The sequence below is a fragment of the Pongo pygmaeus genome, chromosome 14, assembly GCF_028885625.2.
Source record: "Pongo pygmaeus isolate AG05252 chromosome 14, NHGRI_mPonPyg2-v2.0_pri, whole genome shotgun sequence".
Taxonomy (NCBI): domain Eukaryota; kingdom Metazoa; phylum Chordata; class Mammalia; order Primates; family Hominidae; genus Pongo; species Pongo pygmaeus.
Genome location: NC_072387.2, coordinates 61486833 through 61511857, shown reverse-complemented (window position 1 = coordinate 61511857; position 25025 = coordinate 61486833). Strand labels below are relative to the sequence as shown.

Here is a 25025-nt window from a genome sequence, read left to right as displayed (position 1 = left end):
ACCTGAGGTCAGGAGTTCAAGACCAGCCTGACCAACATGGCGAAACCCCTTCTTTACTAAAAATACAAAATTAGCCTGGCATAGTGGTGCATGCCTGTAATCCCAGATACTTGGGAGGCTGAGGCAGGAGAATCACTTAAACCTGGGAGGCAGAGGTTGCAGTGAGCCAAGATCACACCATTGCACGCCAGCCTGGGCAACAAGAGTGAAACTCCATCTCAAAAAACAAGAAAAAAGAAATGACACTCTCATGTTTGTCTGCAAAGCCATTCTTACTTTCCTTTCCCTGCCGTCCTCTCAGCACAAGCTGCCACTGTGTTCTTGCCTGTCTTTCACTCCACAGCATCCTGACTCTCCTCTGTCCTCAGTAGCCTAAGGAGCTCCTCTTTCTTTTTCCCCTCCTTCTCCTTCTTCTCCCTCTCCCTCTCATCAAACTGCTCTATTTACTTTCATCTGAACATGCTCGCATCTGTGTGTCTCTGCTCAGGCACCTGTGCACCTGGAATGATCTTCTCCACCCATCGCCCTACCTAAAATAATCCTGTCCAAAATGCAGAATAATATGTGTAATATTATATTGTTTTAGTAAAAACAAGCCCAGCTATATTGTTTGCATACATAGATTCAAAGAAGAGGAGAGGAGAGGAGAGGAAAAGGGAGGGAAGAGAGGATAAAAGGAGAGGGAAGGAGGAAGAAAAGGAGGAAGGAAGGAAAGGGGAGATGAATGGAAGGAGGGAAAAAGGACAGAAAGGGGGAAGTAAGTACATTTGTTTCCCATTGCTGCTATAGCAAATTACCACAAACTTGGCAGCTTAGAAATATAAATGTATCACCTTATGGTTCTAGAAATCACAGGTCAGAAATGAGTCAGCAGGAGGGGAATTCCTCCAATTCTTTCTGGAGGCTCCAAGGGAATAATCCATTTTCTTACCTTTTCCAGCTTCTAAAGTCTGCTTCTAATCCCTGGCTCACGGCCCCATCCTCCATCTTCAAAGCCAGCAGTGCAGCACCTTCAAACCTCTAAACCTCTCTCTAACTCTGACCCCTCCAGCTTCTCTCTTTTATTTATTTATTTATTTATTTATTTATTTATTTATTTTTGAGACAGGGTCTTGTTCTGTCACCCAGACTGAAGTGCAGTGGCATGATCATGGCTCACTGTAGCCTTTACCTCCCCGGCTCAAGCGATTCTCCTGCCTCAGTCCCCAAGTAGCTGGGACTAGAGGCCCGGATAATTTTTGTATATTTGGTAGAGACAGAGTTTTGCCATGTTGCCCAGGGTGGTCTCAAACTTCTGGCCTCAAGTGATCCACCCACCTTGGCCTCCCAAACTGCTGGGATTACAGGTGTGAGCCACCGCACCCAGCTTCCCTCTGACAAGGACAGTTGTGATTACATTTAGGGCTCACCTGGATAATACAGCATAATTCTGTCCATTTCAGGATCCTTCACTTAATAACATCTGCAAAGATTCTTTGCCATATAGGGTAATATATTTAACTTCTGGGGATTATGACGTGAACATCTTGGCATGGCGGGTCATGGGGGTGCATTATTCTGTCTACCACAGGGAAGGATGGAGGAAAGGAGGGAAGAAGAAAGGAAGAAGAAATTCTATGCAGGACTCCTCCTCCATGATGTTTGTCCTGAGTTTTCAACTGTCTGTTCTCTTGTCCAACTCTGAACCCTAGCCACCCTTGGTCTTCTCTCTCTTGTGGTTCTCAGAGAAGCTAGAATTTAAGGTCCTTGAAGCAGAAACTGTCCCTTTCTCATCTTTGTTTCCTCTGCTGCCACTCGCTAGGCCTCGTGCATAACACTAGCTCAATAATATTTGTGGAAATGGATTGAATTGTTGAAAACACGGCTCCCCTGCCTGGGTGTGCCCTTGTGGCCTAGGCTGACAGCCTTGAGATTACTGCCTAATGAATCAAGCTGCTGAGCCCGGCCCAGCTGTGCCTTTCAGAGTGTGTTCGGGTTTGCTTTGCCAAGTGCAGATGATTGCCCCTGTCACCCGCTTTTCAAGACCCTGAGCCGCCAAGCTGAGGCGGGCAGGACCACCTGATTGGAGCAGCAGCTGCAGAGGCAGCCAGAGAGACGTGGCTTCGGCTCACCTGCCTTGAGTGACGTGAAACATAATGCCGACCTCCAAAGCTGCCAACCGCAAGGCTGCAGAGGCCCGAGGCAGGGTTGTCACCATTTACCCGACTGGTTCCAGATGGCCTCTCCCCATCCCGCCCCCACCACCCCTGTTGACCTGGTGGTGGTGATGTTTTCATAAAGATGTGGCTGTATGTGCTCAGAGGTGGTTGGAGGTCTTTTTTTTTCTTAATGAGACAAGAACGTGTACAATTCCAGAAACATCAGATCAAGCGTGATTGTGAACATTTAAGAGGAGCCTCTCTCACACAGAGGCCAGAGATGTCTGGTTTGAGGGTCACTGGAATCTTGCCCATAATGAGTCCAAGGGAGGATCCCCAAGGCTGGCACAAGAAAACTGGCTAATGGGGCTGCCATCTTTGGACAGGGCTACAAGGAAAGCCTCATGGCATCCAGGAGGACCTGAAAAGGAAGCCTCAGGGCAGCCCCTATGACACTGGGCACAGCTCCCAGGATAGAGGAATGAAGGCCTCAGGAATGAGGAAACACAGCTGCCAGCCTGCAGCTGTTCCCATCCATACCTCCCTCTGATGGCCTCACTTTCCTTGCTCCCCACAGAGGGTGAAGTGCTTTCATCTGGGCTCTCTGCTCCTCTCTCTCGATCCTTCTTCCTCTGAGAGTGAAGAGAGAAACCAGGTCCGGGAGTGATGAGTGTGGTGAGGCTCTTCTAAAAGCAAAACTCTCCCATGTGTCTGTGAATTATCCATTCATTCACTCAACAGGCACTGAGTTCCTATGATGAGCCAGGTGCTGCCTGGGTGCTGGAAAACTGCAGTACACAAAGCAGGCATAAGACAACTAAGATAAATAAGCGAAATAGACAGCATGCAGGACAGTAATGACTGCTGAAGAGAAAAATGAAGCAGAGAAGATGGAGAGGAAGTGTGGAGAGGGCTGCAATGTTAGCTGGGTGCGGCCAGGCACTGGTAGGCCCAGACTGACTTCCCTAAGCAAATGCTTTTAGAATCAGTGTGAATCCATTTCACTTTCCTAATCTCTGAATCCCACTGCTCCCAAAGGTTTGCCTTCCAGCTTTTGCCTCTCCTCCCAGTTTCATGCCTGCACCACTGTATTCCTGCTGCCTGGGAATTTGTTCCTCTAGATTTCAGTAACTGGAATTACAATCAGCCTGAACTGTTTGTAGGAAAGCCAGAGCACCTGGTCTGAGTTCCACCCTCAGAGGAGCCAGGTGGTGGCTGGCAATCCCCTTTGCAATAATCCACTGCAATCTCAAAGCAAGACAGACCTCGACATATGAACACGCTCATTACAACACTGAAAAACGGGGAGACAACTAACGTCCAGCAAGGAGAAAAGGGGAGGCTGAAGTAAAGCAGGCATCTGCTCTTAAGACTATGAAGTCACCGTTTCACATTGCAACAGGAGTTCTCAGCCTCACCACCAGTGACATTTACAGCCAGATAATTCTTCATGGTGAGCCCTGTGTTGTGCATTGTGGATTGTTTAGCAGCATCCCTGGACTCTACCTGCTAGGTGGTAGGGGTTTTGTGTCCTAGTGGTAACGACCAAAAATGTCTCTAGACATGGCCAGATGTCCCCTGCAGGGCAAAATCACCTGCCAGTTAAGAATCTGTGCACTATAATTATAAACACTTTGCAGAAATATGGAAAAAATCAATAATAAATAATTAAAAGTGTGACAAAAAATTTCTTCCTAATGAATGAATTTATTTCTATCGCCTTACAGAGGTGTATAAAACTAACTCACATTTTGTTATACATTTAATGATTTGAAGATCAGAAATAAATGAGGGTGGATTGTTCCAGAAAATCTGGAACATATTAGGAAAAAAATCAAATAAAAAATAGAGATGTTTTCTAGTATAGAAAATAAATACAGGGGAAAAAAGTCATAGTAGAGAAAAAAACAAAAACACCACACACACACACACGAAAACCCTAACCTATACCTTCTCTATGAGTATAATAACATAAAAACAAAAAAATTAAAACAATTTGATTTGTTGGGGGTGGCAGGATTGTGGGTGAATTTTTTTCAACTTCAATCTTTTCATGTTGTTAGGAAGTTGTATAGGAAAGTAATTACATTTTTTAAATCTCTCTCTGCAATAACTCTCGCTGATGGCAACAGTGATGGAGAGCTGTGTGTTTGGTGGGCATCTATGGGATTTTGTGGATCATGAAAGAATTCTGCCCTTATAGCTCCAGGGCAGCTCACTCCTCCAAAAGAGCTGTCAGGCGGCAAAAGGGGCAGGGGTTAGCCTGGAGGAAGAAGGAAATGCCACCACCCTCAGACAAAATTCCAAACCTCCAGATGTAACCCTTGAGGTGCCTCTTCTGGAGGGAGCACTTATTGGGACATTGGGACTCTATGTAGGGAACTGCACCTTCCTCCTGGGCTTTCCAAACAAGTCCCATGTTTGTTTCAACGGGGCACTGCAGTTCCCTCTTTATGTCAAACCCAAGTGTTCACAAGCTACCTCTTCCCCATATACATGGTAGCACAGCTAGCTCTGAGATGAAATAATCAAAAAGTCTTTACTAATGGCTGGGGGTAACAAAATGGAAAAGCACAAAGCATATATAAAATCTAGGTCATCCCTCTAGTAAAATATTGCTTATTTCTCTTCAGTTGTCAAGCACCATAGCACTCACCTCCTCCTCCCTTCTCTCCCTCACCTCAGCATGAAAGCCACTACCCTCAACATCCCCCATGCAGGGTGTAATCCCAGACACTGTCATTCCTCAGAATCTGTAGAGTACTAGCAAAAAGTCAGGGTGGAGTTCTCTCCATCCCCATGGTTTGATTCCTAAGAATCTATCTCTTTCCAAAATGATAGATGCCAGGAATAATCTCTCCCTCCAGACAGGACCAGCCTATCCAGAGGGGGCTATCTTAATCTCACAGGCCCCAGCAGGGTAGCATGTCAGAACACCCCACAACGCAACCTTGACATTCACATAAAAGATGCTCACATGCAGTTACAGGGTGTGGCTACTCTGCAGCAATCTGGCATTATTCCCATATTCATGCCCACCAATTTCTATCACTTTCTCTGGTACCTTGCAGATGCTCATAACTCTCATCCCAACACAGCACCCAGCAGAGGGGAATTGCTACGGATTGGCAGTGAATTAGTACAAGCAGACAGGACAGAGCAGAGCAGCACAAGGCAAGAGTTCAGCATGCCCGTTCTGGAGCCAGATGGTTTGAGTTTAAATCCCACCATCTGCCAGTTATCCAACTCCAAGAAAATTAATTTAAATTTTTTTCAGTTTCTTGTCCCACAATATGCAGAGTTGATGATGATGATGATGATGATGATGACGATGATAGGACAGTTGTAAGAAACAGTAAAAATAAACCATGCTGGCTGAGTGTGGTGGCTCACACCTATAATCCCAGCATTTGGGAGGCTGAGGTGGGAGGATCACTTGAAGCCAGGAATTTGAGACCAGCCAGGGCAACATAATGAGACTCTATCTCTACCAAAAAAAATTTTTTTTTTAATTAGCCAGGCACGATGGCACAGGCCTATAGTCCCAGCTACTCGAAAGGCTGAGGTGGGAGGGTCACTTGAGTCCAGGAGTTCAAGGTTACAGTGAGCTATGATCATGCCACTGCACTCCAGTCTGGGTGACAGAATGAGACTCTATCTCTATAAAAAATAATAACAAAATAAACCACGCAAAGCACCTCACTTGTAGTAAACACTCAATACCACTGTCATTAGACAACAACTGCAACTTCAGAGCCAGTCCAAGCCACTGACTGGTTGAACTCATTTTAGTCACTGGCCTTCTCTGCACTTAGCTCCTTAGCTGAGAAGTGATGTTCCTATCCTTAGTATGTTAAGCTGCTATGAAGAAAACTTTATTACAATTACGTTTAGACTGTCTACCATGAGCTCATAAAGTATACCATCTAATTATCACTCAGAGGAGTCCTGTGAGAGACCAGCAGTCTGAGTTGCCCACAGTGCTCTAGTGAAACCCACGAAGCTCACAGTAAGAGCCACCAGTGCTTAGCTGGAGAAGAAATGCAGAAAGGAGTACAAAGAATATGTTGCTTTGTCTTCTAAGTAAAAAGAGTCTTCTAATAGCAAAGTCTGAACAAGCTCCTTTCTCAATAGAGGCTCTATGTGTTCTACAACCTTGAATTTTGGCCAATGGTTGACCATGGCCATGCCTGCCTATACTGTCCCCATAACTTTGTACTGAATCTATCATCCTGTGACTGTGGGCATTTGGACCCTCCTTCTTTCAACGAGAAACAAGTTTTGGGGAAGGCACTAAATCTACATGGTTGTGAAGGCAGAAATCACAGCAGGGTCACTCTAGTTGTGGGTGAGCACTGAGCATTTCTGCCCCAGAGCCCTCTCTGGCTTCGTACTTAGGAACAAATGCTGAGTGGCTGTAATCTCAGCTTACCCATGAATGCATACAAAATCTAAGATGTGGCCACTTCTGCTTTCTGACTCTCAGTTCCCTTTATTGTTTTGGATAAGTCCTCCCTGTGTCATGTCACATGAGCTTACTAGTGACAGTCACATCATGTGATACCTTGCTGTGCTTTGGATGCCGAGAGGGGCCATAGAAAAGGTGAAGGCCACGCTCCAGCGGCATACTTCCCCAACACTGAGAATGAAGGTGACAAGAATCTGCTTTGGCTTCCCCTAGACAAGCAGGAGCCCTGGATAACCACGTAGCACAAAGAGACAGGTCCCCTTCTATAGAAGCTCTGCACAATAACTCCATTGAGGGTTCACAGAGAATTTCTGAATCCATCATTTATTTACTCCTCACAACTTTGGACTTGCTTCCACTCCATCAAAACAGCAGTGTGGGCCGGGCGTGGTGGCTCACATCTGTAATCCCAGCCCTTTGGGAGGCCCAGGTGGGCGGATCCGAGGTCGAGAGATCAAGACCATCCTGGCCAACATGGTGAAACCCCATCTCTACTGAAAATACAAAAAATTAGCTGGGTGTGGTGGTGCATGCCTGTAGTCCCAGTTATTTGGGAGGCTGAGGCAGGAGAACCACTTGAACTTGGGAGGTGGAGGTTGTGTGGATCTGTCAGGCTCTTGACCTAAGTCCCTGTGGACTCTTATACTCACCTCTACCCCCCACCTCCAGGGTCACACATGGACTTTGTCACCAATGGAAACCACTTTACCTCCAAAATCACTCATTCCAGCATCCTACTCCAAGATAACAGCCTCCTCTCCAAGCACCTTTCTTGTTTATGGGCTCGCCGCAATTCACCCACAATCCTGCCATCCCCAGCAAATCAAACTGTTTTAACTTTTTTGTTTTTATGTCATTATACTCATAGAGAAGTTACAGTTTAAGGGTGTGTGTGTGTGTGTGTCATTTTGTTTTTTTCTCTACTATGATTTTTTCCCCTGTATTTATTTTATTTTCTTTCTTGTTTATTTGTCAACCTCATTAGGACCTCCAGTTCATTCATCCCCTATGAGTGCTTTCCTTTCTTCACTTCCCTCCTAACCTACCCTGGGTCTCTCGCCCTTCATGTCAGCAACCCTCTGCCAGAGTCCTCAATTCGCTTGTCCCTCTCTTTTTACCCTTCCCATTTTACAAAAGCCCCCATATTTCTAAATGGAGTGTTATGGGCATTTTAGGCAAGACAATTCTCTGTTCTGTAGGGCTGCTATGCAGATCAGAGCATTTAGCGTCCTAGCACCTGGGCACTAAGTCTCAATAGTGTCCTCCATCACTGTAACAACCAAAAATCCCCCACAACTTCCAAATTCCCGTTGCCTCCAGTCCAGAGCCCTGGAAGAAAGCAACCCCAGCTCACCCCAATTCCCTGGGCCACTGTGGCACAGGCAGGGGTGGCTCCATGGGTAGGAAGATATGTCAGTCAGGATTCTACCAGAGAAGCAAAACCAGGGGATACATGTTAAGACACTGATTTCAAGGAACTGGCATATGCAACTGTAGGGACTGGCTAGGAAAGTTCAAAAACCACAGGGCAGGCTGTCAGGAAAGTCAAGCTAGAAATCTTGGGCAGGAGCTGATGCTGCTGTCCACAGACTGAAATTCTTCTTCAGGGAAACCTGGATTCTGCTCTTAAAGCTTTTCATCTGATTGAATCAGTCCCATCTAGATTATCTAGGATAATCTTCTTTACTTAAAGTAAACTGATTATAGACTTTAATCACCCCTACAAAATTCCTACACAGCAACACCCAGGTCAATCTCTGACTGAATAACTGGGAACTACACTATAGCCAAGTTGATACATAAAACTGACCATCACGGGAGACCGTATAATTTACCATTCAAACTGAGACACTCTTAAGAATGAAAGGGGGAGCTACTCATAATAATGCCAGGAAAACGATAAACTCAAACAGTCACGGGGCAAGTTAAAACATAGAATCGCCATATCTATGGAGTACCAAAATCTGCCTTACAAAGTCCCCTGTGTCTTACCAGGGCTCAGGAAGCAACCAAATACTCTCCCACATAGTGGAAGATGTCAAAGCCATTTTATATGATCTAGCAGACTGGAAGGGCTTCAAACTCATGAAAAGTGAGGCTGCAGCAAGAAGCCCTGTGGGGAATTTTAAATCTAGCATCTTCCCAATTTATGCAGCCTAAAAATCTCTCAACAAAGTTAGCAATGACCTGTACATAACTAGAAGGGAGCAGCAGACAGTGGCGATTAAGGATATGGGATCTGGAGCCATATTCCCTCAATTCAAATTATTTACTGTGTGACTTTGGGCAAGTTACATATGCTATCTGTGCCTCAGTTTCCTTATCTGGAAAATGAGGATAATGAGTTACATTCACAAAAGATGTGTTAGAATAGTTGCCAGTAATGTTAGCTATCACCACCATTACATCAAACAGACCTAGTCTATCTGTCCCGTCAGCAGCATTTGATGGTGTTAAACATGTCCTCTTTTTTGAAACACTGGTTCCTTGGCTTCTGTGAAACATACTCTCCTGACTTTCTTCCTAACTCTCCGGTCATTTCTTCTCAATCCACATCCATGAGTTCAATAACCATCGTCTGACTCTCCAATTCATATCTCCAGGTCAGACCACACTTCTAAGATTCAGACCCTCATTTCTACCTGCCTACTTAACACTGCCTCTTGGATGTCTCTAAAGTTCCTGGATGTCTCAAAAGTCCAACATATCTAAGACTGAACTTACAATCTTTTTTCCCCACTGCAAAACTGGGTTCTCCTACATGGTTCTCCGTCTCAGACAATGCTGCCATCATTCATCCTGTCCCCTAATCAGAAACCAAGGAAGCTATCCCTTCCATCTTCCCCTGCATCTAGTTGACCTCTAAGTTCAGTCAATTTTATCTCCTAAATAGATATGTAAGAGATCTCAAAAGCATCCAGTCCTCACCTTCTCCACTGCCACCAACCAAGTTGAACATATTGTTATCTTTTGCCTTGACTATTGCAATGGATTGCAATGGCCTCTCAACATGTACCCTGTCTCCTTTTCAACCAGTCCTCATTTGTAGACATCAGACACACAACACACACACACACGCACACACACACAGAGTTTAAAAATCTTTTGTCGCTTCCCATTGCTATCAGGATAAACATCAACATCATTTCTGTGGCCTGAAAACCCACACCTGGTTTGGCCCTTGCTTGCTTTTCCAGCTTCCCCTCATACTACTCTTCCCTTACTCTCTCAGCTCCAGTCATGCCGGCACGTTTTTCAGCCTCTTGACCAAAACACACTGCACACCTTCCCACCAAAGAAATTTGCACATGCTGTTTCTCCTGTTAGGAACACACTAATCCCACTCTTTAATGGGATATTTACCTGCTCCAAGTTCAAATTCGTTTTCCTCAGGGAACCCTTCCCTAAACTGTTTTCACACTCCACTCTCTCTCCACCCTTTCATGTTGGTCAGACACCCTTGCTGTACTCTCCCACAGAGCTATGCTCTTAACCCTTAGATTTAGAATGTACACTCAATTTGGAATGACATACTCAATGTGATTCTTTCATTGTCTCTGCTACACGGTTTGAGTGTGTCCCCCAAAAAGCGTGTGTTGGAAATTTAATCACTAATGCAACAGTGTTGGGAGGTGGGACCTAATGGCAGGCATTTGGGTCATGGGGGCTCCACCTTCATGAATGGGGTGATGCTGCTTGCAAAAGGGCTGGAGGTTTAAGTTTGATCTCTTGCTCTCTGTCACCCACTCTTTGCCCTTCTATCATGGGATGACACACTAAGAAGGCCCTCACCAATGCCAGTCCCTTGATCTTGGACTTCCCAGCCTCCAGAATCATGAGCCAGTAAATTTCCATTTATTATAATTACCCAGTCTGTGGTATTTGTTATAGCAGCACAAAGTGGACTAAGACAGTCTCTTTCACTATACAGTACACTCCATGAGAGCAGGGACCATGCCTTACTTTGATTTTTTTTTTTTTTTTTTTTTTTTGGAGATGGAGTCTCACTCTGTCACCCAGGCTGGAGTACAGTGGCATGATCTTGGCTCATTGCAACCTCCGCCTCCCAGGTTCAAGGGATTCTCCTGCCTATGCCTCCTAAGTAGCTGGGATTACAGGCACGCATCACCATGCCCAGCTAATTTTTGTATTTTTAGTAGAGATGGGGTTTCACCATGTTGGCCAGCTGGTCTTGAACTCCTGATCTCATGATCCACCTGCCTCGGCCTCCCAAAGTGCTGGGATTACAGGCATGAGCCACCGCGCCGGGCCTGCATTTCTAGCACATAGCATAGTGCCTACGACAGCAGATGAATAAACAAATGAACAAAAATGAATAGATGAATGAACAACCCTAATAAGCAGGTCCCAACCACTGGCATTTTAGACTTAGGAAACTGAGCTGGATGTGGGGAGCTGAAGTGACTGGCCAATGATCACACATCTATTAAGTAGCAAAGCCAGGACTCAACCCCTGTTCTTCAGATGCCAAATCAAATAAAATATCTTTGTCACTACTCAGGGTATTACTTTTTCTGAGAGGCTAGTGTTATATGACTAATGGTGTAGAAACAGAAACACTAAAATGGCCTTTGCTCTCTGAAAATAAAAGTTCTAGACATGGGCACTGAATTTGTATCAATACATTCAACATAAAAGAATGTCCTTCTAAGAGGCAGTAATAAAGGCTCAAAGGATTTTTTCCCTCAAGAGTAATGCCACCTTTCCTGAGTTAAAAATAGCCCCTCTCCTTGGCAGGTTGGGGTCTGTTTCTCTGTAGTCACTTGCTTCATTTCCCTCAAATCTTTTCTGAGCAGAGCTCCTCCACTGACTTAAAAAAAAAAAAAAAACTTTGAGCTTCCGTTAGCCACATGAGGCAGGAACATGGTGAAAAATAGGTAGTTGGTCTTGGAGCAAGCACAGGCTACCAGGAGAGCTGTGTGTGTGTATACATGTTGAGCTGCCTCAGGCACATTGGCCAACTCTGCCTGAGCCCTTTCTGAGTGGAGAATGATATCAGAGTTACTACACGTCCATTCAGAAGGTAATGGAGTAATTTCTCCATCACTATCTTTAGAAATGGGATTATTTGTTGAAACAGAAGATTACTGGTAATTTGCAAATGTGGTATAGATAGAACAATGGCACAGAGGTCAGGACATCATCATTCCAGTCCTGGTTCTACCACTAGCTCTCTGAGTGGCCTTGGAAAAATCTATTCTGCTGTTAGCTTTTTCTATGGTAAAATGAGGGTTGGGACAGGATGGCCTCTAAGACACCTGTTCTATGATTATAATACCTAATATCTGCCCTCATACAGTAGGTTAAAAATAATATTTCTTTAGGCTTCAAATGACAAGTGTTCAAAAAAAGGTATTGATATCAAAATGAATTGTTATATTATTAAGAACTGAGGCCGGGTGTGGTGGCTCATGCCTGTAATCCCAGCACTTTGGGAGGCCAAGGTGGGCAGATCATGAGGTCAGGAGATGGAGACCACAGTGAAACCGTATCTCTACTAAAAATACAAAAAAAAAAAGACAATTAGCCGCACGTGGTGGTGGGCGCCTGTAGTCCCAGCTACTCAGGAGGCTGAAGCAGGAGAATGATGTGAACCCGGGAGGCGGAGCTTGCAGTGAGTCGAGATCACGCCACTGCTTTCCAGCCTGGGTGACAGAGGGAGACTCCATCTTAAAAAAAAAAAAAAAAAAAAGAACTGAATGAATTAAACATTTTAAAAAGGAATTATTTCTATTGCTTTTGGGTGAGTTGGCAACTTCCTAAAACTATCACAGATATGGATTTTTTTATATTCACAGGCAATGGGGAAATATTATATATATATATATATATATAATATATATATATATCAGATCCCTTTTAAGTAATTCTTCCAACTTTCTTCCCATAGTCGTCAAATTTAGGGGCAATCTGCCCAGCACATAGCTGTTTCTCTGGTAACTTCATTTATGGCCTCTGGTGGAAAGATATGTATTAGTTTTCTATTGCTGCTATAAAAAAAATTACCACAAAACTTCGTGGCTTAAAATAATACAAATTTATTATCTTATAATTCTGGAGGTCAGAAGTTCTAAAATCAAAGTGTTGGCAGGACCACACTCCTTCTGGAGGCTCTAAGAGAGAATCTGTTTCCTTGCTTTCCCCAGCTTCTAGAGGCTGCTGCATTCCTCAGCTCATGATCCTTTCTTCCTTCTTGAAAGCACATCACTCCAGACTCTGCTTCTAGTTCACATTCTACCCTCTAACTTCGATCTCCTTCCTCTCTATTATTATAACTTTTTTTTTTTTTTAGACAGGGTCTCACTCTGTCACTCAGGCTGGAGTGCAGCGGCACAATTATAGCTCACTGCAGCCTCAACCTCTTGAGCTCAAGCAATCCTCCCACCTCAGCCTACCAAGTAGCTAAGATTACAGATAAACGCCACCACACCCAGCTAATGTTTTTAAAGTGTTTTGTAGAGACATGGTTTCGCCACATTTCCCAGGCTGATCTCAAACTCTTGGTCTCTGCCTCAGCCTTCCAAAGTGCTGGGATTATAGACATGAGCCACCATACCTGGCCTCTTACAAGGACTTTTGTGATTACATTGGGTCCACCTGGAAAATCTAAGATAGTTCCCCCATCTCAAGATCTGTTACGGGTTAAACTGCGTTCATCAAAATTCATATGTTGAGATCTCAGCTCCTAGTACCTCAGAATGGGACCTCATTTGGAAATAAGGTCATTGCAGATGTAGTTAGTTAAGATGACATTGTGCTGGAGTAGAATGGGCCCCTAATCCATAATTACTTGTGCCCTTATAAAAGGAGGAAATTTGAATACAGACGACCTACATACATGAACACAATGTGAACATGAAGGCAGAGATTGAGAGGATGCACCAACAAACCAAGAAATCCCAAAGAGTTCCAGCAAACCACAAGCAGCTTAGAGAAAGACAGTGAACAGTCTAGTCTCCTTCACAACTCTCAGAAGAAATCAACTCTGCCAAAGCCTTGATCCCAGGACCTCTAGCCTCTGGAAACCCCCCAGTTCATGGTACTTTGTTACAGCAGCCCTGAGCAATGAATACAAGATCCTTAACTTAATCACATCTGCAAAGTCCCTTTTGCCATGTAAGGTAATATATTCACAGATTCAGGGGACTAAGGTATGAGCATCTTCAGGGGAGGCCATTCTTCAACCTACTGCAGTATACCAGGCAGCCATTTTATATCATGTGACCTTGGCCATAGCTGATTGAATCAAGGGTTGACACCTAAGCCAGGGGAAGGCCAATCCATTGGTTTGTCAGTGACCAGTGAGACTGGCTCCCTGAGAACTGAGCCAAGGAGCACAGAGACTGTATACGGTCAGTGGATGGGTGTCATGTGAAATCAGTGCTAGACCTGGCACCATGGCAAGACCTACATATGCCATGATTAGCAGAGGAAGACAGGCAGAGAAATGGAACAGAGAGCAGAAAAAAAAAAAGCAATGTGGACCCCAAAACTCCAGCTGAGGTGAGAGCCACAGAGATTCCCACTGAAGTGTTTACTAGCACATCAGCTCACCTTAGATCCCATGTTTTCAACTCCCCCACTTCTTATCTCTTGGCCAGTAAGAGGTAAAAAATCCCACTATCAAGTCAGGTGAGCCTCATCTCTCCCACTACTCCACCCAACACCAGTCTCACCACTGTTTCTTTTCAGTGGGTGAACTGGGTTGAATTATGGCCACAAAAGAAATGTTCACCAAGAACCTGTGAATGTGACCTTATTTGGAATAAGGGTCTTTGCAGATGTAATTAAGAATCTTGAGATGAGATCATCCTGGATTAGGACATCCCTAAATCAAATGGCAAGTGTCCTTAATAACAGACAGGAAAGAAAGAGACATAGAGAAGAACACCATGTAAAGACAGAGGCAGAGATTGGAGTAATGCGGCTGAACCAGGGAACACATGGGTCCTCTAGCCTCCAGGGTGGCCAGAAGGTGAAAGAGGCAAGAAAGAATTCACCCCTAGAGTCCTCAGAAAGAGTACGGCCCTGCCAACCCTTGATTTCATATTTCTGGCCTCTGGTACTATGGCAAACTAAGCTTCTGTTGATTTAACCCACCAAGTTTGGAGTAATTTGTTACAGCAGCCTTAGGAAACTAATACAATAGGTAAAACAGCTTTCAAAGCACCAGAAAAGAAACGTAGGGGAAGACGACAGGTATGGAAAACTTGAAGAATCAGCCTCTAGGTGGGCAGACAATAACATCAGTAACATGGGTACCAAAAGTGATCAGCCAGGCCTGAAAGCTGTGAGCCAGGCCCTGCTGCTTTCAGGAACCTCCACTTGGAAACAGTTCATCCATGGCTATGAAACCTCCAGCCTCTGGATCACATTTGCCCACATTTCTGTAAACTCCTTCAGCAGATTGCAGGCTACCTGACTTTAGGGACCACATCTTACTCTACTTGGTATCCCTAAAAGAGGACTACCTTACAAATGTAGTTGGGGCTCAGTGTATTGTTCATATTGTCACCAAAGTAATGTTTCTGAACACAAACTTCATCGTGGCACTTCTTGACATAAAATCCGACAGTGCCTATACCTCTCCCAAGAGAGAGGAAATACATGGGCATATGTCTACTCTATACCCAAGTCACAACATCTGTAATGAAATGACTCACATGCAGAACTTGTTACCAAAACACTCCCCTACTAAAACTGTCAGACCCTCTGAATGAGCATCTCCAGAGGTAAGGCCTGGGGGGGAAATCTGTTTTTCCTTCTTGTTTCATTATTCTTTTCCTTGATAAATCCCCCCACTCTCCAACATAACTAATTCATCATCAAGAGAAACTGGATACTGCTGCTCTAGAGAAATAAGGGTCAGGATGCTGTTTGCCACATTATTTTTGATAGCATAAAACTGGAACCAACCAACATCTCCATCAATTGGGAAACAAATAAAATGAGGTATTTATAAAATGGGATTTTATGCAATAGTTAAAATGAATGAGGTTGATCTATCAACATGGATAGAGTTCAAAAACAAAGCTGAGGGGGGAAAAGCAAGACACAGAATAATGTGTTACATAGTATACTACATATGTTGTAAAATGTGCTTTAAATGATCTGAAAGGATAAATACCAAATGAACAACAATCACCTTAAAGGAGGGATATAAAGAAAGGGGTTAGACTAGGTGTGATGGTTAAGGGGACTTTAAGTGGATCTGTAGTGTTTCATTTTTTTAAAAAAGGCCAGAAAAAATAATAAAACTGTAACAGTTTTTAATTCTGGGTGTTAGGAAAACAGCTATGAGTATCTGTTTTTGTTTGTTTGCTTGTTTGTTCATTTTGAGACAGAGTCTCACTGTCGCCCAGGCTGGAGTACAGTGGTGCAATCTCGGCTCACTGCAAACTCCACCTCCCAGGTTCAAGCCATTCTCCTGCTTCAGCCTCCTGAGTAGCTGGGACTACAGGTGCCTGCCACCATGCCTGGCTAATTTTTTTTGTATTTTTAGTAGAGACGGGGTTTCACCGTGTTAGCCAGGATGGTCTCAATCTCCTGACCTCATGATCCGCCCACCTCAGCCTCCCAAAGTGCTGGGATTATAGGCGTAAGCCACGACGCCCAGCCAGCTATGAGTATCTATTAAATTACTTTTTGTACTTTCTTGTATTTCTTAAATTCTCAAAATTAAAAGCAAAGTATGAGCTCCTGAACATTACATACAAACTCTCTGGGATTTGATGCTTGCCCTGAATCATCTGTCCTTCTTCTCTGCATACCCTGTATATTCCAGTCATACCAAAATACTTCCTCTTCTCCCCATAATAGTGTGACCAGCTTCCATGACTTTGCACATAGTCAAGTAAGACCTGTCCTGCCTCTCAAGATCCCCACATCTGCGAGTGATGTTCTTACTCATCCTTCAATGCCCAGTTCTACTGACACCTCCCCCATGAGGTGCTCTCCATCCTGCTCAGACAGAGCCAGGTGCTCCCCTATATATCCCTTAGCACAGATTTTACTCCTTGAATGTCCAGCATCCAGCCTAGTGCATGGGTCACAATCTCTACTCCATTGAGTCCATCAGATGAAGGAAGGAATGAAACAGAGCATACAGCTGGTTTCCTAGAAGCAGGACTTGTTTTTACATATGAAATGTCCATTAAATAAAACAAAGCTATTTCAGGGACATGAAGGCCACTCTTCCATAGCTCTTATGCAACACAGATAAGAAATTTTATTTTAAGAAGTCTGAGGTAACCATCTTCAAACATATGAAAGGGTTTTGAATGGAGAATTGAGAATAACTGCCCCATTTCGACCAAGCACTGAGATAACATGCTTAAATTATAGCTGGAAAGATACTAATTAAATATTGAAAAGAACTTAATAAGAGCAACATACTATAGTGGGAAAGAGTTTGGTTTTGTAGTCATACAGACCTGACAATACAGCCCAACTTCTCTGCCCAATGACTGTTTAACTTTGGTCATGTTATTTAATCTCAGTGTCCTCATTTCCAGACTGGACATAATAATACTCACCTTATGTATTCATGAGAGATTTAAAAAGTGGAACATGGCTGGGTGCGGGCTCATGCCTGTAATCCCAGCACTTTAGGAGGTTGGGTGGATCACCTGAGGTCAGGAGTTTGGGACCAGCCTGACCAACACGGTGAAATCTCGCCTCTACTAAAAATACAAAAGTAGCCAGGCATGGTGGCACATGCCTGTAATCCCAGCTACTCAGGAGGCTGAGGGAGAAGAACCACTTGAACCTGGGAGGCAGAAGTTGCAGTGAGCCGAGATCGTGCCATTGCACTCCAGCCTGGGTGCCAAAGCAAGACTCTGTCTCAAAATAAAAGCAGAACATGTAAAGCCCTTGGCACACAGCAGTTACTTCCCCTAAATCAGCACAGAACTAAAACAGAAAATCCCTCTCTCTTGCAGTTTTTGAGGTTACACTGTACATCACTTGTTTAGTAGAACCCTAGCTTAAAGCAAGAGGATGGGTTCCAGGACCTCCACGGGACCACTGGATCCTTCATGTTTATTGTGTAATAGAGCCTTAAGGGCTACTCAGGGAGAGGCTGTTAGACTCCTTCTATGGGAATTAGCCTGTCCAGAACAATGTCACAATTTGAGCTAAATTATTATTTTTGTGGCCAGGTATTCTGCACTGGTGTTTTTATTTCATCTCTTTAAAAAGAGATGTCACCTGTGGTCCTGATAACAGCCTAGGCTAAACTGTTTAGCATTTTCATTTTAAAAGGTGATACTTAAATTGTCTTTTTAAACTTTCATTGCAAAAGGTGATAGTTAAACTGTCTTCCTTCCTTCAGCTCTAACATCCACACCTTCCCCGTTTCAGCCCTGATAATAAGGTCTGGAATTGTGCTTCAATTGCATTTCTCCTTCTCCTCTTCTCCCAACTAGAGATAGAAATAAAGACTTGCTCAAGACTCTTTCAGATTTTTTTCTGTCCCAGTCTATTCATCCTTACCCCTAGAAGAGGTGACATCAGATCATAACCTCTTCTTGATTATTTTGGGGATCATGAACTAGGAAATGAATTTATGCTGTGATTCTAGCAGCCTCTATTTATAATGAGATCAGTCTTCAATTTACCCTACTCTAAACTGAGAATATATTTCTTAGACAACAAGATTAGAATTTACCTCTAATTGGAAAAACATATGATCCAGAATTAACATGTCTAGCAGGGCTAGACTGAGAGCCTGGATTGGGAATCTGAGTGACATCTGCTTTAAATCCTACTGTGCCACCCACCCCACCCCATCTTCCTCCTGCCCTCTGCTCTTCCATTTCCCCTCTCCCATCTCCCCTAACCTGCCCCTGGTGCAATGACAAAGAGGTATCTTCTCCACAACTCCCAGCAATATGTTCCATAATTAATACAGCTCTTCCCCCGTGGAACCATGGCACTGTTTACACTTGCCTTCTCAAGGAGCAACTGAGAGGGTGGTTATTTCCTTCACAGGATGTGACAGAGTTCAATATGTAATGAACAGAATGTCATAATAGCTCAGTGAAGGCACTTTGTAAAACACATGGAACAAGTAATTTTTAAAAACTCAGAATGAAGATTCAATTCCAAAGGGAGGAAAGCCTTTGGGTTTTTTGACAAAGCAAAATATTCTAAAATTCAATTGTTTAATAGGGTTTTCCCCAGCAGCACTGGCACATATTAATTCTCATTTCAAGGCGGCATGTTTATTTTAGTTCCAACCTACTTTCAATGGTAGGTAATTAGGGAAACTAAAAGTGCATATCTTATTACTTAATTTAGAGTCTACCACTGTGTTTCTAGGCCTTTCTCAGGATATGTTTTAATGATACAGAATAGTGAAAGATTTTTATTCAACTTTAAGTGCTTGAGAAAAGCAGTGAATAAAAGTCAGGTTATATATTCTGGTTTTTAAAAGAAACTTTCTATTATTTTAAATACCAGCTTTTGCACATGTAAGCTAAACTCTCCAGTAATAAATTTCACCAGAAGTTCCCAGAGCTCCAGACACAATTGCTCCAGTCATTTCTCTGAAGTCTGGACACTTGTCATATGATTCCTACCATTGTCACCAATAAAAATTGTCTCGGGTGACCATCATGGAAGCCACAAGTGTTGATGGAGTATCCTTCTATCTAAAAAGAGACAAGAATCCACACCAGGAGCAAGAACAATTATACAGAATCACAAACTCCTAATGTTGGCAGAGACTTAGAGGGGTACCATCCGACAGAAATACAACATAAGCCACATACGTAATTTCCCTTTCTCTATTAGCCACATTTTTTAAAAAGCATGCAATTGATTTTAACAATGTACTTCATCTAACCCAATATTTGCAATATATTATTTCAACATGTAACTAATATAAAAATTATTAATAAAGTATTTTATCCTTTTGTCATACTAATTTTTCAAGATCTAGTATTTTACACATCTCAATTCTGCCACGAAATTTTTGATGGTTAAAGTGAAATATCTAGGTGTGATGGCTCACACTTCTAATCCCAGCTACTCCGGAGGCTGAGGCAAGAGGATCGCTTGAGGCCAGGGGTTCAACACTAGCCTGGGCAACACAGCAAGACCCCAATTTCTAAAAAAAATACTAAACACATTTTTATAAAGCAAAATAAAGTCCTATCAGAACAATAAATTACACTTAACAGAAAAAAAAATTTTACACTGCTTTAGTTTTTAAATTTTAATTACAGTTAAAAATTCATTTTCTCAGTTGCACCAGCCACATTTCAACTACTCAGCTGCTACATGTGGCTAGGCTACCTCACAGGACAGCACAGACACAGGTCTTGTAGTCCAAGCTGACATCAGGCTCTGAAGCCTGCCAACAAGGAGACTCCTGCTCCTTCCTAGAGGCGACTCAGCCAGTGGTGAACTCAGGCGGTTAGAAAATTTTTCCTTAATGTTGAGCTGAAAACCGCTACCCTGTCCTTTCCATCTTCAGATCCCAGCTATGTTTCCCACAGTCTGTCCCCCTACCTATGGGGTGATGAGAGAAATCCCACAGCCCAGCCAACCCCAGGGCTCTGGCAGCCCAGACACTCCCAGCTGGCTCTCCTGAAGTCTCCTTCCTACAAATCTGTCTGCCCAAAGGGCACCACATCCATTTAAGAGGAGTCAGGCTCTTTGAGAAACTCATTCTCATTGCTGTCCCCTTGATCAGGACAGAGGGGAGGGTGGACCAGAGGAGCAATTAATAACAGTTTTTCCCTGAGGCAAAGTGGCTCTGTTCACACTGGGCTTATACCATAAAAAGCTGCTGCAACCCACTGACCCTGAATACAGGGAAAGGGCTTGCAAAAAAATGAGCCCTCGGTATCTGGCAGCAGGAGATGTTTTCAGATAGGGTACTTTTGGGGAAAAGGTGAGCAGAGTAGGTAAAACTGGTAAACTGTGATACACATAGAAATACCAGTTGTAGGTGAACGGGATCCTATGATAAATGTTGTTAGTATGGACATTTTACCTTACCCCCCTCCTATCAGCATCCTCACCTCATTCCCATACCCCCGCCCCTGTAACTTGGTTTTGTTTTTGTTTTTGTTTTTGAGACGGAGTTTTGCTCTTGTTGCCCAGGCTGGAGTGCAATGACCTGATCTTGGCTCACCGCAACCTCCGCCTCCCGTGTTCAAGCGATTCTCCTGCCTCAGCCTCCCGAGTAGCTGGGATTACAGGCATGCACCACCACGCCCGGCTAATTTTGTATTTTTAGTAGAGACGGGGTTTCTCCACGTTGGTCAGGCTGGTCTCAAACTCCCGGCCTCAGGTGATCGGCCCGCCTCGGCCTCCCAAAGTGCTGGAATTACAGGCATGAGCCACCGCTCCCGGCCATAAGTTTTAAGAACTCAGCATGTGTCCCAGATTTTCATCTGTGTGTAATCCAGTACAGCCCTTTATATACACATGCACAGGCGGAGTTTGAGCAGCTTGTCATGGTCTGTTTTACAAAACTGAGATCTTCTTATACACGCTTTCCTGCACCTTGCTTTTCTCACTTAACTCTTTTTAAGCTGGATGAGAAAGCAGAACTTCTGACTATTTCCCACTTACCCCTGTTCGGCCCCTAGATTGTGGGGGCTGGCAGGAGACAAACTGCAAGATCACTGGAAGGTGTGCGCCTCTGGCAACTCATGCTCTGGGGCTCCGCGAATCCTCGCTGCCAAAGCAGGACTGGCTCCCTCTGCAAAGCAGAGGAGAGATCATCACCAGGACTCCGCAGGCTTCAAAGTGGCTGGGAGTGCGGTTCTTCACGCCTCAGCCTGGCCAGAAGCCCCACTTCCCACGCCCCGCCCCCGTCCCTCACCTTCAGCGCTTTGTGTTGCAGCACACACACAACTTCTCCCCATCCCCAAGATTAAGGGAGCATCCAGGAAATTGAAATTCAAGCCCCTAATTGGAAACCTGGCAGGTTTACAGGTGTGACTGGAGTTCGTCACACCAGGTGTACTGAGTTGAAAGGAACAGTTATGCAGCGGGTCCAGAAAGGAGCCCTCATTTTTCTTGGAAATCGATCACTACCCGTTATTTTGCTCACCTCCCTTCTCCCATCCCTGCCCCGACCCCTTAGACCCAGACAGCAGTGGTGCCCCTGGCAGGAGCCAGCTGTGTCCTTCAGCTTCACTTGACCTCAGGGAAGCAGTGGAATTACATTCTCCAAAATGTTTCCTGCGTGGTGTCTGAAGTACCCCCCGGAAATGATGAGGAAATGCTTCCTTCATCCATTTTTAATTGCTGCAGATTATAATTACATTCTTTGGGAAATAAATACTTAACCACCTTCCTTTAGATTTTTTTTTCAGGCCCAGGGAGGACTGTGATGTAAAGCTTTCAGTTAATAGCTTAGTTTATTCTGGTGTCATTTCTTTTATTTCCTTTCAGCTTGTTATTTATGGTTTAAATTTTTTGCACCCTGGTGCTTGGCCTGCTTTCCTCAGGAGGATAATTAAGAAAAAGAATTTAGATGTTCAGGCATTTTTTACCATTGGGCTGCAGGCAGTAGAAGTGTTCAGGGGAAGAGAGGGAAATGTGAGAGAAAGGAGCAAACACCACTGCAGCCACCGCCAAAACCCCACAATAAAATCCATTACTTCCCTAAAGTGCATTAAGGTGTTATTCTCGTCATTTGGGAGGGCACAACCCATTATCCTAACACTCAATGGATTCCGCTAGACAAATAGCTAAGTGACAGGACTCTTGCATGTGAATAAATTACCATAGAACTCCTCAGTGACCAAACAGTCCTATAATTGCAATGGGATCGAGATTCTCCAAAGTGTGTCTGCCCCACAGCCAACCCGATCTTGCCGCATGTCTATGAGCCTGTAAGACAAATGGGATCAGAACAGAAGCCAAAATAAAACTGAAAGACTACTGCTCCTGTTACACAAAGCAGTGAGTGTTTAATTAGACAGGCGCCATGAATTGCAGCCTTCAAAATAGAGGGGGGGTGGAAAAAAAACAACCTTTCTCCGTGAGTGACTCTTCCTACCCTTGAAGACAATCATAATGAAACTGACAAATACACCTTAGAGGCCAGCTTCATGAATCAAATCGATTTATTTAATAATTTAGGAATCACTTCCAGCCATCTCTCCCATTAAAATCTGAAGGGCCATTGTATTCTCTATTTCCTCGGTTCCTTTCCTTTCTCTTAGTTATGCCTCACTGCCTTTAATAAATAAGTAATACTGAGGGAAGAAAACACTTATCTGGAGTACCTCGACTTTGCCTTCACCCTGCAGGGCTCTCTGATTCTTTTCTACATGGAAATAAAGGGAGTCGGGAGCAATCTTTTCTCCCTCAAAGGCTGGGGCAGCAGGGTTAGGCCCCCTAAGTGTGGTCGGTCGTAGTAGCCCCGGAGCCCAGGGCACTGCTCAAGCCAGGAGAAGAGCTGCAGAATAAATAACGTGTTAAGACAAGCTCATAGAGGCAAGGGCTCATCCCAAAGGCTGAGTGAGTGTCCACAGGCTACTCTCCGGCTAGCAAATGGCAGGAAACCACTGCAGCTAGTAGGAGAATTCCAAAAGCATCAAAGTAAACTGTGATCATTTGTAGTTTATTGCTCAAAAGTGAGGGCTGCTGAACCCAACCGCAGTTATATTTCCTCATGATGCTTTGAAGAAAATGGGAAAGAGATTGCTATTATACAGTAGGTCTCAGAAAGCAAACTTGCTGCTGGAGCAGGAGCGCAGCCGACTCAGCTCGGCCCCTCCCTGCTCTCCGGCTCTGGGCAATGCATTCCTCCTTCTCACCTTGAGGCCACGGGAGATGTGGGGTCCCACAGAGCTGCTGATCACCTGCAGTGGGGAGAGATCTTGCTCCCTGCAGAGCCACCCTAATGATAACACAGGAGCCACACTGGTCACGGACAATACTGACTTCATCCACCACCCTAAGCCTCCAGGGTTGAGCTGCAGGCACAATTAACATTCATTTCCCAGCTCCTGTCTGAGCCCCCTTCCCTCGGCCAGCCATTTCTACTATTCACAGGTCCTTCTCCAACCTTTAAAGAGTTACCCCAGTGGAAAGCTACCCCTCTGCCTTTCTCCAATCCTGGTCTGTAGTCTAATTCCTTTTGGCCCTTATAGGCATGAACCCTTGCCCCCAGGAATTTCCCCCCAGTACTGGAGGACATGCACGTCTTCTCAGTGATCATCTGATCATGCACTGTCTTTTTCCATGCCTGTCTCCACTTGCCAGACTGAAAGCTCCTTAAGGGCAGAAATAAGCCTTCTTGGTTTTGTATTCCCATACCTAACGTGGTGCACAGTATGTGCTTAAGAGACATGTTAACTAAACGTTGGGGGAAGCTGAGTTGGCTCACTGCTGACAGATATGGAGCATTTGCCACTGGTTTATGGCATAAATTGTGCTTCCTGGGTTTTTCAGGTGGGAGAAAAGAGAAAAAAGAGGGAAGCACAAATGTCTGTCTCTCCTGGAAACCAGAATCCAGAGTCTTCACCCCACAGCTGCTGGGAAGGTAATTTATCCCTGCCAGGAAAACATGGGCACCAAGCCACGTAGCAACTTCTCTCCCTCCACAAATTAATCATGATTCCGGTGTTAATTCCATAAATAATTCATGAAGTCAAATATAAAGTATCACAACACTCCCATCAGCTATACTGTGCAGCTTCATACGCGGGAGAAATTTAAACAAACCTGGAAGCTTCTCTGGTTTGCAGGAAGTTCTGATATGGCTAAATGCACATTAAATTTAGCCAAATGCCCTTTTAAAGTAAATATTCATTGAACACCCTGTCTGTGCTAGGTACGATGCTGGGTGAAACTGAATAAAGGACAGTCTTTGCAGTAAAGGACACAGTCTCTCCCCTGTAGTCAAGAAGAGGAAGCGAGAAAACATCACAGAATGTTAAGCGCTGAACAGATAACACAGCGAGGTTGTATATATAGCACAGTGGTTAAGTCTCTGTGCTGTGCAAACAAACCTGGATTCTAATCCCAATTCTTAGCTGTGTACCCTTGAGCCAGTTAATCTGTCTAAGCCTCAATGTCCTCTCCTGTCTCCTCATCTGCTAAGTGGTATGATGACAATAATAGTATCTATATCACAGGGTGGGCCTACAGAAAAAAGGCAATTAATGTTGGAGATTAACATGATTAGCATTGCGACATTAATACATTACAATATATAACACACTCTTGGGGAGTCAGAAAAGGTTTCTTGGAGAAGGTTTCAAAGGCTGCCTGGGGGAGAATGAGAAATGTGGGGAAAAAAAATAGTTCCATATTTTGTGGGGCCTAATGCAAAATCAAAGTGCAGGCCCCTGTTTTTTTGTTTTAAGACTTCCAAGAGAGTGACAGCAGAGCATTGAAGCAAGTCGAAGTCTTTCTAAGAAAGG

The 25025-nt window shown here is 44.2% G+C and overlaps 1 protein-coding gene across 2 annotated transcripts in view; it reads right to left on the bottom strand.

Moving 5' to 3' along the window:
- OLFM4 (olfactomedin 4) overlaps positions 1-21320 on the bottom strand; it is a 147061-nt gene extending 125741 nt beyond the window's left edge. Inside the window, exon 1 of one of the 2 annotated variants that reach the window (XM_063650691.1) lies at positions 21214-21320. The gene's annotated coding sequence lies outside the window, so the exon portion shown is untranslated. The remainder of the gene's footprint in view (positions 1-21213) is intronic. The other variant, XM_063650692.1, reaches the window with a different exon arrangement.
- Positions 21321-25025: the final 3705 nt, after the last annotated feature.